Source organism: Mauremys reevesii, linkage group 9 (genome assembly GCF_016161935.1).
Source record: "Mauremys reevesii isolate NIE-2019 linkage group 9, ASM1616193v1, whole genome shotgun sequence".
NCBI classification, from domain to species: domain Eukaryota; kingdom Metazoa; phylum Chordata; order Testudines; family Geoemydidae; genus Mauremys; species Mauremys reevesii.
Window position 1 is genome coordinate 34,470,517 of NC_052631.1, and position 16,282 is coordinate 34,486,798.

The 16,282-nt window shown below is 47.3% G+C and overlaps 1 long non-coding RNA gene across 1 annotated transcript in view; it reads left to right on the forward strand.

Annotated features, from left to right (window-relative positions):
- Positions 1 to 1,604: 1,604 nt before the first annotated feature.
- LOC120372353 overlaps positions 1,605 to 16,282 on the forward strand; it is an 81,282-nt gene continuing 66,604 nt past the window's right edge. Inside the window, exon 1 of the long non-coding RNA XR_005584920.1 lies at positions 1,605 to 1,810. This is a non-coding gene — a long non-coding RNA (uncharacterized LOC120372353). The remainder of the gene's footprint in view (positions 1,811 to 16,282) is intronic.

Here is a 16,282-nt window from a genome sequence, read left to right on the forward strand (position 1 = left end):
CTGCGGGGGGGCTCAGGACTGGGGCAGAGGATCAGGGTGCAGAGGGATGAGGGTTGGGGCTGAGGATGAGGGGTTCATGATGTGGGGGGGCTGAGGCAGAGGATTAGGGTGTGGGGGGATGATGGGTTTGGGGCATTGGAGAGGCTCAGGGCGAGGGCGGAAGGGCAGGGTAAGGGCAGCCTGCCCTGCCAGTAGGGGATGGCAGGCTCTAGGACCCTGGGGCAGCAGACAGCAGTTCTGCCGGGAGCCGTTCTACTCTGGCAGCTCGAGCAGGCAGGGGAGAGGCGCTGCGCTGCTTTCTGTCAGGCAGGGACGCGGCGGGGCGGGGAGAGACCCACGGGGGCCGGGGCCCGATCCAGGCAGAGCCAGGGGAGAGACCCAGCTCCAAATATTGCTGGAGCAGGGCCCCCAGCCCTGAATATTCCTGGTGCTTGAGCACCGCAAACATATATAACCTGCCGCCTATGCCTATTTAGTGATATGAGGCTGTCATGGGGTGTATATACCGCATGCTGTCTCAGATACTAAAGGATTAATGGAGAAACTGACTGCTTGCTGAGCTGAGGCAGACTGGTGGCCTCATAACAGCTGTGGAAAGTAGAGTGGACAGGTAGGATGGCTGCAACAGAGGCTGAGAAGCCACTGAGAGCAGGACCCTTCAGCAGCAGACTGGTGAGAAGTTCTCCAGGAAGAAGGTGATGGGCGAGGAACAGCCTGCAAGAGAGGCATGGTGGGAAGCAGGCCAAGAAAATAGTAAGTGGTTGGGAGAGATTGGTGCTAACCACTTCATACAGAGTCTCTGGCTGGGCAAAGAGAGAATGGATGGGCCTGGATCCCCATACTGAAGCCAGCAAGTGGGTAGCTGACTTTAAGTATCCAATTGCTGGAAATATAGTCACTCTAGACCAGGGGTGGACAACCTTTTTGGCCCAAGAACCACATCTGGGTATGGAAATTGTATGGTGGGTCATGAATGCCCATGAAATTGGGGATTGTGGGGGGTGAGGGCTTTGGCTGGGGGTGCAGGCTCTGGGGGGCTGGAGATGAGGGGTTTGGGGTGCAGGAGGGTGCTCTAGGCTGGGACTAAGGGGTTCAGAGGGTGGGAGGGGGATCAGGGCTGGAGCAGGGGGCTGGAGTGTGGGAGGATTTCAGGGGTGCATGCTCCAGGCAGCGCTTACCTCATGCAGCTCCCGGAGGCAGTGGCATGTCCAGACTCCGGTGGAGGCATGGCCAGGCGGCTCTGCATGCTGCCCTGTCTGCTGCAGCTCCCATTGGCAGCGGTTCCTGGCCAATGGGAGCTGCAGGGGCAGTGCTTGGGATGGGAGCAGCATGCGGAGCCCCCTGGCTGTCCCTACATAGGAGCCAGAGCGGGGACATGCTGCTGCTTCCAGGAGCCATGCGGTGCAAGCCCCTGACCCCGCTCCCTGGCTGATGCACTGGAGCAGGGTGAGACCTGGACCCCACTCCTGTGCGGGAGCTCAAGAGCTGGATTAAAACGTTTGACAGGCCGGATGCAGCCCACGAGCCGTAGTTTGCTCACCCCTGCTCTAGACAAAAGACTGGTCCCTGGCCAGAAGAACTGGTGTAGCAGGAGGAGGTTGCCTTGGCAACAAAGTCACCTAGCAGGGGTCTGTGCTCATGGAGAAGCTGGTAACGGTGTCACATGACACATGGGCAGAAGGCTTTTAAAGGGCAGAAGCTGGTCTGCTCAGGAGCCATTGTCCTCTAGTCCATGAGAGAGAAACAACCCAGCATGTAATGGCTCATGAGGCACTGGACTCCCTGCCTGCCTTTCTAGACCCAGGGAAAGGTGAGCTAAAAAGTGAGGGATATTGTGGTTTCAGATGTTCGTTGTTTTATATGATTTGTGCTTTACATGGTGAAATATAAAAGAGCATAAAAGTGTTAGACTGTCCAAAGTTGTGTGTTGACTGTTTCACAACTGTGGTGTTCTCCCCTGAGAGTAAAAACTGTAAACCAGAAGCTTCTTCGTGCCATTGAGTGGGGTTCTGGGAGAGGGATGTGTTTAAGTAACTGAGGAATCATGAGGGAGTCCGTGCTGGTCCTTAGGCCTAGTGCAGATGAGCTGAGGCGCCTTAATTCCCAGAAGTGGTAGCAGCTTAAAAGTATGCGTCCAGGAAATCTTCCAGAAAGGCCAAGGCCAAGGCCAAGACCAGTGCTGCAACCATTACAGAAGTTTAATGCACACCAAACTTCTTAATGCACACAGAAGTTTAATGCACAGATTTTAGCGAGGTTTGGATTCCCCTCACGGCAATCTTACTGCATGGCCAGCCGGGGATGCTCTCTAAAATCTGTGACAGCTCCTTCATAGTCTGTTGTGGATGCAGGGCATTCCAGGTGTTACTGCTTTGGAGCCCTGTAGTGGTATATGCAGTGTACGCCTGGGGAGGGCAGGCACAAAAATTTTGAACAAAATTTTTTCCCATTGGAAATAAGGCTTTATTGAAATTGAAATTTTCTATGGGAAAAGATTGATATTTTTGGTAGAATTTTCTGTCAGGAAAATTTAAACGAAACATTTAACTTCAGGTCAGATTTAACATTAACCTCTACATCCTGGAGCTGCTGTCTCATGGGAATTGTCATTTGGGATCCCTCTCAGCTCCATTCTCCCCTATCAGCAATGCTTCCTGGCTGGTTCTGCATCATAATCTCTCCCTGGGCCATAGATGCCACAGTGGGTGCTGCTGCGGGCAGCACCATGAGGCACCATGAGCACACGCGCTGACTTTCTAAAGTGCCAGGGGGTGCTCAACCCCTGGTTCTGCCGCAGGCCCTCTCCCACTCCACCCCTTCCCGCAAGGCCCTACCCACGCTCAGCCTCTTCCTGCCCAGTTCCACTCCCTCCCCCGAGTGCGCCATGTCCTTGCTCCTACCACCTTGCCCTCAGAACCTCCTGTGTGCTGTGAAATAGCTGATCGCAGAAGGCGGGAGGGAGGGGGAGGTGCTGATCCATGGGGCCTTGCCGGTACGTGGGAGGCACTGGGGAATGAGGGGAGCTGATGGGGGGGGCTGCTATTTTTCCCCTGGGTGTGCTCCAGCCCCGGAGCACCTATGGAGTCGGCACCTATGACCATGACATCCAGTGGGCACAAATATAGCCACTGGGTACCTCTTAAAAATTATTTGAAGTCTTAATGAAAAAAGGTCTGAGCTCTTTACTTTTCATTATTGTTCACTTGTGTCATGTAAACTCTGTGACTTCCTATGTGAGGTCTATAATGACAGCTCTAGTTATGATGGAGCATTTAGATATTCTAATATCATACTGACAAAGGCCAATTTGCCTTGGTCATATTAGTTATTAAAGATATCTAATGCTCATTCCTGGCTGTTATAAAAGATAATTAGGTGCTTCATTGAAATCATTTCAGTATCTAGGCTCTGCTCTCCATTTCATCCACTTCATTAAAATCATTTAGCGTTAAAGCAGCAAACCACAAATGGCAAAAAGCATTTATATCATTATTAAGTATTATGAACTATTAGTCAAGCACTTCACCATGTTACTGGTGCTGCCCTTGCCCCAAGAAGCCTACTGCACAATCTAAATAAAACTTAATGAATACTAGTCTATAAAGCTATTAAACAGGATCCTCTTTATTCTTTCTATGGGATTTGATATTTCTTTTAGTGGATTAAAGCCAATGTCATGAGTTCTCGGAACACAGTCTAACCTTCGAAAACAGAGCTCTGAATCTTTCCCCAAGCTCTCCCACCTTCCTCCTTTCTCAGTGACTGACAATAACACCATCAACCTCCCTGTCACTCAACTTATAACCGGGGCATCACCTTCAACTTGGCTTTCTCTTTAGATCCCCATGTCTAGGCCATGTCTAAATCTTGATGCTTCTGCCTGTGTAACATCTGTTAGATCCAGCCTTTCCACACCATCCACACAGCTAAATCTCTTTATCTAGGCCCTAATAAGCTCACATTTTGATTACTGCAACATCATCATCTTCACTGGCCTTGATAAATACAGTCTTGCTTCTTTTCTATCCAGATACCACAGACACATGGAGGAGCACCATGTGCTCAAAATGCTGCTGCAAAGATCAGTTAGCTGATGGCCTCTGTGTCTTTACCTGTCATGCCCCATTTTGTATCTCTCCACTGGCTTCCCCTTTTCCATTGGCTCAAAAACAAACTGCTTGTCTTCAATTTCAAGGCCCTTCACAGCCTATCATCTCTCTCTCACTGTTGAAATGTCACTTACCACCTCCCATTGGCCAGGCCAGCCTCCATTTCCACTTTTTAAATTTTCTAACAAGAACCTTCAGGCTTTCTCTAGGGTTGCCAGGTGTCCAGTTTTTGACCTGAATGCCCAGTTGAAAAGGGACCCTGGCGGCTTTGGTCGGCACTGCTGACCAGGCCATTAAAAGTCCAGCTGGCGGCGCAGTGTGTGTGTGTGTGTGGGGGGGGGGGCAGGGCTAAGGCAGGCTCCCTGCCTGCCCTGGCTCCGCGTGGCTCCTGGAAGCGGCCTCCACATCCTTGCGGCTCATAGGGGCATGGGCAGTTATGGAGGCTCTGCATGCTGCCCCCGTCCCTAATGCCACCCCCACAGCTCCCATTGGTGGGGATCTGTGACCAAGGGGAGCTGTGGGGGGTGGCGCCTGTGGGCACAAGGGCAGTGCGCGGAGCCTCCCCAGCCACCCTGTGCCTAGAGGCTGCAGGGACCTGGCGGCCACTTTGTGGGAGCCATGCTAAGCGCTGCCAGGACCCTGCCCCCTCCCCTACCCCAGCCCTGAGCCCCTTCCTGCACCCAAAACCTCTCATTCCTGGCCCCACTCCAGAGCCTGCATTCTCATCCAGAGTCCTTGCCCACCACCCCCTGCACCCCAAACCCCAGAGCCCTCTCCCACACCCTGACCCCCTCATTTCTGGCTCCACCCAGAGCCCGCACCCCTATCCCAGAGCCCAAAACCACCCACTCCCCAACCTGCTGGCCCAGACTGGAGCCCTCTCTCTTGCACCCCAAACCTCATCCCCGGCCCCACCCCAGAGGCCACACCCCCAGCTGGAGGGCTCATGCCCCTGCCCCAGCTCGGTGAAAGTGAGTAAGGGTAGGGGAGAGTGAGCGAGGGAGGGAGAGGGGATGGAGTGAGCAGGGGCGGGGCCTTGGGGAAGGAGTGGGACAGGAGAGGGGGCAAGAGTGTTTGATTTTGTGCCATTAGAGAGTTGGCAACCCTAGCTTTCTCCCATGCTGCCTCCCACACTTGGGAGGTGCTCTCTGTAAACATCCACCAAGCCACCTCCAAATCCTTTCTTAAAACTCTACTTTGTTGTGACCACAAAAAAGCTGAACAATGGCTAGGTGACCACAGCCTGTCATGGTGACTGTTGTTGTCTCACTGTGTCCATGTGCTCCCCCATCAGTCTGTCTATATCCACCATCTGTCTCTTGTCTTTTATGTAGATTGTCAGCGCTTTGGGGCAGGGTCCCTCTTTTTTTCTGTTTACATAATGCCTAGCACAATAGGGTCCAAGTGCATGACCAGAGCCCACCACAATACAAATAATAAATAAAAGTAAAATACATTCCGATGGATTTCTAGTATGAGACTATCAACTCTCTCTATATATGTGCGTGCTTTCTCTCTATATGCTGTTTATTGTCCCTTATCAAATTCTTGTTAATCCTCAGTGGAGATTTTTTTAACTAAGGATAAACAGGAATTTTATAAGGGACAAAGAGCAGAGGCTCGCATCCTGCAAACACTTCTGAATATATTTAACTTTAAGCACGTGATCAGTTTCTTTGAAGTCAGTGGCCTTAGTTTGTAAGGTTTGGCTCTACCATGTTGATATCTCGACAGTGGGTTTTTGCTGTTATACAACACTTTTTTTTTTACGTCATCTATGTTGTTAAGAACTGAGAGTGAAGGTAGCTTTGTAGCTTCCCAGTGGGCAGCCAGTTCCCATAGCACAGCTACTGTAGCCAGTGCAATCTACTGTAATATAAATCACACATTCACTTGTTACATTTGACTACAGTAGACAAGAAACAGCCAAACATAAAAAAGTCAAGCTTTGAATGCCTGAATTCTCGCACCTCCCCTAGTAATTTTTTCATTTTTTCAGTTATCACAAAAATGTATATTTAATGACGCTTATTACAATGTCCATTATCATGTCAACTTATCAAATAACACACACAGAGAAAAAGAAATGTCAGCAAAACTTTTAACCAGAGAGATGGGGCAGTTGTAAGAGCTGATCTACCTAGCACATTACTCCTGGGAGCGTCATGGAGTGCCGGGGTGGTAGGCAAACTACAACATGAAGTCTGGCTAACGTAGGAGTTGGGTAGGCCTGTTTGTTTAGCACTGCAGAGCATGCTAGGAGGGGCAGCAGTTGTGGCTGACCTTGAAGAAGGGCCCAAAGGGAAAGTGGAGGAAGGGAATGGAAGATCCTTGTGTGTCTGTACTTCCTCTCAATCTTTTGTGCAAAAGCCAGTCACAGTCTAGCCCTAAAACCCCATTAATTAGGAAGTTAAGAGGGCTCCCTATGAACTTTTGGAGAGTTAGCCTGGTTCTCATCCATTGTTCCCACCTCAACTTCAATATCCAGCTGGGATTTCTTGCTGTGACCTATCAAAATCACATGATGCTTTGTAGCCACAAAAAATTGTGGCCTTTGGTGGCATGACAAGAAATTGCAGCTGGTTTTAGGTGCTGACAGTGGTGTGTGGGGTGAGGCTTTGAGCAGACATGCTCCTGTGGGTACTGGAGAGTGAGCTGTGTGGGCTGCTGTGCACTGGTGAGAGTGCTCGGGGTCTGGGGCATTGGGGTTTAGTGAGTGGACTGGGAATTATTAGCTGGAGTTGCTCTGTGCGTGTGAGCACATTCTGGATGGTGATTCTCATTCCTTCCTCCGCCCTCTTCTGACACCACATATGCAGATTGTGGTGTCATTGGGCTGCAGCGGAGATGGCTGGAGTGCAGTGCACGCTAGTCATACCTTTCCACTCCAGACACAGCCTACACAAGAGTACCAGCATATAGATGCTAAGTGGGGGTTGAGGAAATGGCCCACTGCAGCATTTAACTGGATTTAACTACTCACTTGTCCACCTTCCTCTGAGAACGGGGAATGACTTACTTCCTGGTTGGCCTATCAGCCTACCGTACATTTGTCACAATTTTTTCTTACAGCAGAGGTAACAGTTTCCTTTTTGCTCATCAGAGAAGCAGAGGAATATTTAGTTGGTTTGGTATCGGATCTGTGCATAAGGCAGATGTGATGATGCCTCAAAGGGCCAAATTCTTTTGGGGGAGATTTTCAAAGGCATTAATCTCCCCTCTTGAGAGCTACAGGAGTTTCTGCCAGGCACGTGGTAGAAACATGAGATCCTCAAGAAGGAATCTTTAGAAAAGCCAAATTGCAGGTAAATGGAAAACTGAGGCACAGGTCACACAGCAATTCAGTGACAGAGCCAGGAATAGATTCAAACAGTCCAGTTCTTGTGCTTTAATAATTAGAAAATGTTCTCTTCCTAGTGAACTCCAAGATCTACACAGACTGCTATGATTTTAACTCCATTTTTAGAGTGAATTCCAGATAGAGATCTTCTAAATCCAAAGTGTTTTATCTGCACATTGAAATACTTGAATTAGGAGCTTTTCTTTTTCCAGAGTTCCATTCACAAGAGTGCTTGGTAGTAAAAGAACTGTCTCGTGGTCCCTAACATGAGACAACATTTTACTTTCCTAGTTCAGATTTTTCTTTTGGAAACAATGACTAAAGGGGATATATGAACTGTCTACAATACTTAAAGGGTCCCAACCGTGAGGAGGGAAAGGAATTTCTTATGTTGGCTAAAGGACATATTACTAGCAGCTAAGGGATGAAATTGAGCGAAAGTAGATTTAGGCTGAATATCCAGAAACATTTCCTAACACTAAGGTTGATTGGAATGTAGAATAATCTCCATAGGAAATTGTTGTAACCCCATTGCTTGAATCATTTCAAAGACAGAGAGAGTTTACTGGTGGCAACAACTGTCCATCAACAGTGGGGTATACTAGATAGGGATGCTTAATTCATATGACTGACTGGATGTATGGTGTCAAATCAATGTGTGTGTTGCCAAACATATACAGCATAAGTGAAATCAGTCACATTTCCAAACCCAATTGGATTTATGTCTGTGGCACCAGATGCCCATTACAGGAGAGCAGAGATGAGCTGCCAGAATGTTAATAACCGGTTCCCTACCGGTCCTTCGTCGGCACTTCGGCAGCGGGTCCTTCACTTGCTCCAGAGCGAGTGAACGACCCGCCACTGAAGTGCCGCCGCCGACCTGGTAGGGAACCGATTATTAAGCGCTGCCTGGTGAGTACAAGCCTGAGACCCTCCCACCCTAACTGCCCCCCAGGGCCCCACCCCCTACCCAACTTGCCCCGCTCTCTGTCCCCTGACTGCCCTGACCCCATACACCACCACCTCGACAGACCCCCAGAACTCCCACGCCTACCCAACCCTCCCTGTTCCCCATCCCCTGACTGCCCACCCAGAACTCCACCCCCTCCAACCGCTCCCTGCCCCTTATCCAACCCCTCCTCCCAGCCCCGGCCCAGCCCCCTTACCATGCTGCTCAGGGCAGCATGTATCGATGCTGTGCGGCCCGCTGGAGCTCGCAGCCTGAACCCCTTACCATGCCGCTCAAAGCAGCAGGAGCTGCAGAGCTGCCCAGGAACGGTCCAGAGCCCTGGCACTGGGCTCTGCAAGAGAGGGTAAGGCGGGGGAGGCGCTGGGGGAGCCTCCCCAGCAGGGAGCTCAGGCGGGCCAGAGTTTGCCCATCCCTTTAACAACCGGTTCTAAACCGGCTTCTAAATTTAACAACCGGTTCGTGTGAACAGGTGTGAACCGGCTCCAGCTCACCACTGCAGGAGAGGAAAAAAGTTTAAAAATAGGGGGAAATTGTTGTGGGACTTGGTAATCACAAATGCCAGTGTCCTGGGGTGAAATCCTGGTTTAATTGAAGTCAATGGAAGCTTAGGTGTTTACTTCAGTGGGGCCAGGATTTAACTCCTGAATTCTAAGACAGATGCACTTAAAGTCTGACATTTGCCAGTTTATTTGGCTTGGTGAGCATCAGGTTAACTTTTCTTGTGAGGAGAATGTTCATTGTGTTTTAAATTTAGAACCTGCTTGTAATCGTGTGTGACCGGGGCTCGACCCTGTCTGAGGGGCGGAGGGGAGCCACACCGACTCACTACACACCGTCTGGTCCGGGCAGGTCCCTGGTGGTCCTGGGGCGACAAACACAAAATCCCAAGGCGCGGGCCCTCTGGCTCAGGGCTGAGCAACAATACAGAGTCAAAGGGGCTTAGGCCCTCTGCCTCGGGGCTGAGCGACAATACAGAGTCAAAGGGGCTCAGGCCCTTTTGGCTCAGGGCTGAGCAAAGCACCAAGTTCAGGGAGCTCAGGCCCTCTGGTTCAGGGCTGAGCAGCAGTCAGTCTAAAGGGGCCCAGCCCTAGGTTTGGGCAGGGCACCAAACGCAGAGTCACAAGGCTCAGACCCTTTTGGCTCAGGGCTGAGCAAACGCAATCAGTTGTCAGTTCAGTACATATGCCCGGCTCCTATGCCTGAGTGTTGGGGTGAGGGGGAGTCTGCCACCTGCGAGTGGGTGGCAGTGGGGGATGCCGGCCCACCCACTCCACTGCGTCCCAGCCCGGGGCCCTAGCAGCGGCTATCGCCGCTGACCGGTCAGTGGGGCTCCTGACCGAAACACACTGACATGGGTTCGGTTGTGTCTGCAGCCTGACTGGGGTCGGCTGCCCCCGGGCTACTTCCGGTCTCCCCCTCAGGGCTTACCTGGTCCGTGGCATCGGCCCCCGGCCAGTCCACCAGCATGGGCTCCTCGCGGCCAGGGCTGGGAGGCAGGTCCGGCAGTTCCTCAGGGAAGTCCGGCCAGGCGTACTCCAGCGGCTCCTCCGGGTAGCAGCAGGGACAGGGAGGCTCCAGCGGCTCCTCCGGGTAGAAGGCACGGGGAAGCTCCGGGGGCTCCCCTGGGTAGTGGGCGCGGGGAAGCTCTGGGGGCTCCTCCAGGTAACGGGCATGAGGAAGCTCCGGCCAGTCTGGGTGGCTGCCCTGGGTCCTGGAGGTTTCCCAGTCTCGAGTTCCCTGCAGCACATCTGCTTCCTGCGGCGGCTGGCCCCCGACTGAGCTCTGACAGCCAGCTTTTATCCTTCTGGGTTGTCGCCTGACCCTTGGAGGGGCAGGCTCAACGCTACTTGGCCCCGCCCCCTCAGGCTTCTGGCTAGGTGCTCCCTCCGCTGGGCAGGAGGGGGACCACACCGACTCACTACACTGCTCTAGAATGTATTTTAAATTTAGAACAAATATTCATTCTTTTAATTACCTTGTCAAATCACTTAACATCTAAACAGCAATGCAAGCTATATAAATGAACTTTAATCCTGATTGTTTGAACATGAAGGAAAAAATCAGATACTTTACTACCAAGAAAAAGAAAGTTGTTTTGTCTGCCAAGTTTCAGGCTTAGATGTAGACATACTGGACTTTGAAATGTCAGCCAAGTAGGCCAATAAGTAACCTATGATAAACTTTTTGTGTCTTTTTAAAAACTGTACAGTATGAATTATTGCTTTTTGTCTATTTTCATATGAAATCACCTTAAAGTAACTCAGGCGTGTTCTACCATTTCCATTTTTCTCTGTCTGATACTTGTACATTTGTAGACTCTGATGTCCTTATTTTAATTAAAACAGCTTACAAAATAATGATGAAAAGGACTGAAAAAGTTATCAAAAGACCATGTGAACCTGCTTCTGTATTTCATAAGGACTTCTATAATGTCACTGCCATTTGTAAGAACTACCTCTGTTCTGAAGTCCATTCAGAGGATAAAATAGCCAGTTTGTAATTTTTAAAGTAATATTATTTTGCATTTGTATAACACTTTTTCATTCAAAGACCTCACAGCACTTTCTTAACAATAATAATTAGGCTTCCTGAGATCTTGTGTGGCAAGTAAGTATTTTAAAGGTGGTTTAATGTTAAAGAGGTTAAGAGAGTTGTCCAAAGTCACCTAGGGAGTTAGTGGAAGAGCCAGGAACACTGCTTCTATGTTGTGGCTCCCTTAGTACTTTATTCTAAATATTAAATCACACTTTTGAAAGAGTGAAATCTACCCCGGTGCAGAGGGCCAGCACAAAGCGTATGCACCATTTAAGTACTCTTTAACCCATATTTTGAGGGCTTATGAGGGACTTCTTGGTGCATGAACTCTGTGCTGGCCTTATGCCTAAATTTCACCCAAAGGGTATACTGTATAGAACATGCGATGGATAAGAATTGGAGCATATGAAAGTTTTCCCATGAGTTTGTTACTTATGTAATAAAACACTGATAGATTTGCTAAATGCCTCTATGCACAGAAGTTTAGGGATAGGGCAAACACAAGTCCCTGCTTAACTCAGCTCTGGGCTGTAATCGTCAAATACCCATCTTGGTACAGTGAAGGACTGTGGCACTTGTAACTGCACAAATGATCTCAAATTGGCACCTGCAATTTTCAAAGTGTTTTTATAACCAGGAAGACTTCTGCTGCTCAGGACTGTGCATAAAGGACATGGTTCTGCATGCAAAAGGCTTTGCTTCCTGCTAACCCTATTTTGTTTCTGAAAGTTAAATCTTATGTCGGGAACTGGTGATTGGCAATTTATCTTTGACTTAACTGTGTTTAAATTAGACTGGCTGTCCTTCATGCTGTTGTATTTCGAGTGGGGACCTTTGCACACTATTTCAAAATCAGGTGCTGGAGACTCCTCCACTGGTATTAGGATGGCTCTACCTCTGCTCCTCACAGCCTCCCTACACTGTTGTAGGGAGTGTGTTGGGTGGGGTATTTGATCAGTATGTGCTAGTGAAAAGTTACCTGCAAACACATATGCCCATACTATTTACTCCCTAATATTCACAGCACTTTATAGTATCACTGGGTTGTATTCATGTATGGACTGATTGATTGAGGCCGAAAATGGGAAAAGGATCCCTCATGTGTGGGCATCCCATGTAATGTCTCATGTGGCAAGGCAGGTCTGCTATTTCCCCAGCATTATTTCTTTAACCCCCTCTCCTAGGACTCCATCATGGGCTCTACATGGTTTCCAGATGCTGCACATGGGAAAGGAGTAGACCAAGGACCAGGCTGGGCTGGAGTGCACATAATCCCCACTACCGGCGCTGACTTTGTGATTTTTCAGAGGGTGCTTGACTGCTGCTCTTCCCCAGGCCCCACCCTCACGCCATCCCTTCCCCCAACCCCCCACCTTCACCCTGCCTCTTCCCGCCCCCACTCCTCCCCTCCCCCCAACACCTTCTGCACACTGCTGAACAGCTGATCGCTGGCAGGCATGAGGCACTGGGGGAGTGGGGGAGGAGCTGATCTGCGGGGATGCTGATGGGTGCTGAGCACCCACTATTTTTTTCCCCGAAGAACTCACAGAGTTGGCGCCTATGATCCCCACCTCCCACACCATAGCTTAACTGCTCAGAAGTACAGTCTGGGGCTGTATTAGCCTTTGAAATGAGCCCATGTTGTGGGATCTGTCTCTAAGGAGGCTCCTGGAAGTAGTACAGAGGTGCTGTGCCTGTACCTGTTGCATCTGTAATAGAATTGTGGGTAGAAATCTGAGCACTTGAGCCTCTACCTAACTGGTTGCAGGCACAAATCAGGTGTTTAGTGGTGTTGGTAGTCTGCTGTGCACCCATAATTAATTTTTCAGGGTTAAAAAATGTAGTAGCAAATTGTATGTGTGAAATGGTAGGCCATGTATCCTGTATTGTCTTCATTTTGCCATTCTTACAAGATAATAGCAAGGGAAGGTCTGCAAAATAAATAAGGTAGCGAAGAAAATTCTGGAGGAGAAAATCTTAATTCTGCAGGCCTTTAACTGAATAATCTGTGCACACTTCATGTGTGACAGGGTACACATGCATTTCTGTTCCTAACTCTGCCTGCAGAGAATGAACTACTGGGTCCCTTGCAGTCAACAGTAACTGCAACACTGTCTAGAATGGCATGCACAGCTTCACTGATGATCTCTGAAGAAGACCACTGTCCGTATTCAACTTCTGAGCTATTTAAATAACACCCTTTAGAGAGCTGGATCATGATTGGAATGAACTCACTGGGCATTATATGGCTACATTTGGTTTACATCTGCTTCTTAAGCATATTGGCTCTTAAAGATGCTAAAATAAATCCAATAAAGGCCTCAAGAACTGCTGTTATGTCATATCATGATTGTGAGCTGGCTGTTACGCTGTGACATTGCAGCAGTTCTTGAGACCTTTATTGGATTTATTTTAGCATCTTTAAGAGCCAATATACTTCCAGTCATGCCCCAGAAAAGTAGGAGGAATGAATGAGAAGTTCTTTTGATTATATGGGATTTGGAATTGCAGTTATATATGGCTGCTCTGCTTGTTTATATAGCTCTAGTTTATAACTAATTAGGCCATGTATCAAATATATGGTCCTATGTAAAAGAAGTGTAATGCTTTCTGTTCAGTCCCAAGTGGACATTACTTCATTTAACAAAACTGCAACTAAATGTAGTGCATCTTGGCAGTTTCTGCATAATGCAGGTGGAGTGGTAAGCTATTATGCAGATGGAGTTCTTACCACAGATGGGAAGACCTGTCAACTCAGTTTAAAGGTGAAGTATGGGATTAGATGATGCTTATGTTACAACTGGCCTCATCATAGCTAATAGTTGGATCTATCAAAACATGTTCTATAGTTCCTTGGTTTGTTTGGGATACAACTTTCATTAAATTATTATTATTATTAGTTAGAATAAACTGTAAATATATGTAAATGTCTGAATACCAAACACTTTTTTCACCGCAGCAGTAATGTTTTTTAGAATCTATTGGATGTGTCTCTGCTAATTCAATAACTTTTGCTTGAAGTTAGTCACTTGGACTACTCTCAGAATAAGATGCTATTCACTGTGAGTGAAGGTAACTGAAGGTGGTCCTCAGTCATTTAGTTAAAATAGTAGCAGCAAAGGTGGAAGGAATCCTGTCATCATGGAAGGCTAGTTACAGCAAATTTCTGGATCACAGTACAGCAGTGAAAGAAATGACACACTTAATCTTGCACTACTGAATCAAGGTAGACTGAAACTTATCACATAGTAACACTAAGGTTCCATGAGTGACAAAACATTGATGGAAGCTAGTTCTGAGAAGAAAAATACATTTGTGACTGGGAGGAAGAAATACAAGTACAATTTTGAGATGTCAAGGGAAGGCTTTACAATTTTAATAAATAAAGCCAAACTAGACATGAAGTATTTTTAGGGTCAATAGGTCAAATTCATCCATGGTGTAAGTCCACCAAAATCAACTGAGTTACACCAAGGATGCCCACTGTTGAGAAAGTTGTTTTAAGTTTTTTTAAAACATCCTAGTGTTTTTGTGCCATCCTCAATTATTTCCCACATCAGTATCCACGTATTTGAATTCCAGATACTATTTGATCAGTCCTCACTTAATAAAAAGGTTTGTTTTTCCCAAGATAGGCTTATCTTTCTTCCCTCCAAAAAGAAAAGCAAGAATGCATGGACGTTTTCTCCTATTTTTTCCCCTTCACTGTGCAGCAAATGATCAATCTGAGATGAATGACATCTTGGAGAAATTGGAACTGTAAATGTGTTTATAGTAAAGAGTGTAAATGCCTCTGGTGTTTGCATAGGTGGAAATTCAGAGTTTACCTAAATATACATGTGGTCGAGGAAAGCACAAAAATAAAACTGATTTTGCAACAAGAAAATTACAAGGTAGTTTTTGAATTGATCAGTTGATTTACATGAAGAAAATTGCATGAATGGCCACCACTGTAAAGACTAAAATGGGTGACCCCAAAGTAAAACTTGTAGGGCTGGATCCTATAAGGTACGGAGAGCCCTTGACTTCCACTGAGTTCAATGGCAGCTGAGGAAGTTTAGCATCACAACTAGTGCTGAGGACTATGCAGGATCAGGCCCCTTCTTACAGTGGGTCTGATCCTGTTCCCATTGAAGTTAATGGTAAAACACCCAATGGCTTCAATGATGCAGGATCAGACCCTTTATACTGAACACAGCTCAGTCTGGGCAGATCAGTCTACATCAATGTTTCTCTCTCATCTTTTTTTTTTTCCAAAGTACATTTCCCACTTGTTACAGCAATAATATTAGTAATTATGGTATCTAGGTTAATTATTCTCAGATATACAGGGTAGTGTTGTTCCCATGAGGATCTCGACATGCTTGAAACAGTTAATCTGTTACACTTCACCAGACCCCCCCCCCCACACCGTTGGTAGGAATTATCATGTCCATTTTGCAGATGGGGAAAGGGAGAGAGGTACAGAGTGGTCAATAGACATGCCCAATGTCTCACTAGGAGTCTGGCTGATTTGACTCCCATCCCCTGTTTCAAACTCTTGACCACACTGCCTCCCTATAAGTGTGTTCTGTGTGTTTATGTTTTGGGCTGGGTACAGTGAACAAACTTTCCACAGTGACTTTCTGGGTCAGCGAGTAGAGACCTTGACTATTCCCTTTGAAAACTGTAAGACTTCCAAAGCCAGAAGTCTGGAAAGTACAAACATGAAGAATCCTTCAAGAGTGTAAAAGCCGATGTAGCTAGGATGTAGATTTCTCACTAAGGGAAACCACTGATGTGTTCCAACATCATTTGGTTTGCCACTAACCAATAAGCTAGTGATGGTGGCATACCATTGACTTGCAGTCAGTCTGTGCAAGGTATTTGTTACTGTTGCTACAACAGATATTCATTATAAACTACAGTTCCCCACAGTTTACTCTGTTTATGCAACCATTTTGTGGTTATTTATTAAAAATAAAATTTCTGTTTGGTTATAGGAGGTATACTTTGGCAGGGAAGTGATCCTGACAGAAATATGTCTGAATCAACACTTAGCTACTAGTCACTCTTTATGTTGTGATATAAAACCTTGGTAAATAATATTTTGTTTCTATCTTGAATTGCTGTTATATAAGGTAAGTTATTAAAATCTAACCAAAAGATTGGTAAATGAAGTGAGTTTTTTCTATAAAGACAAGGTGGGCAAGGTAATATCTCTTTTATTGGACCAACTTCTATTGGTGAGAAAGACGAGCTTTCAAGCCACACAGAGCTCTTCTTCTGGTCTCTGTGGCTTGAAAGCTTGTGTCTCACCAACAGAAGTTGGTTCAATAAAAGATATTA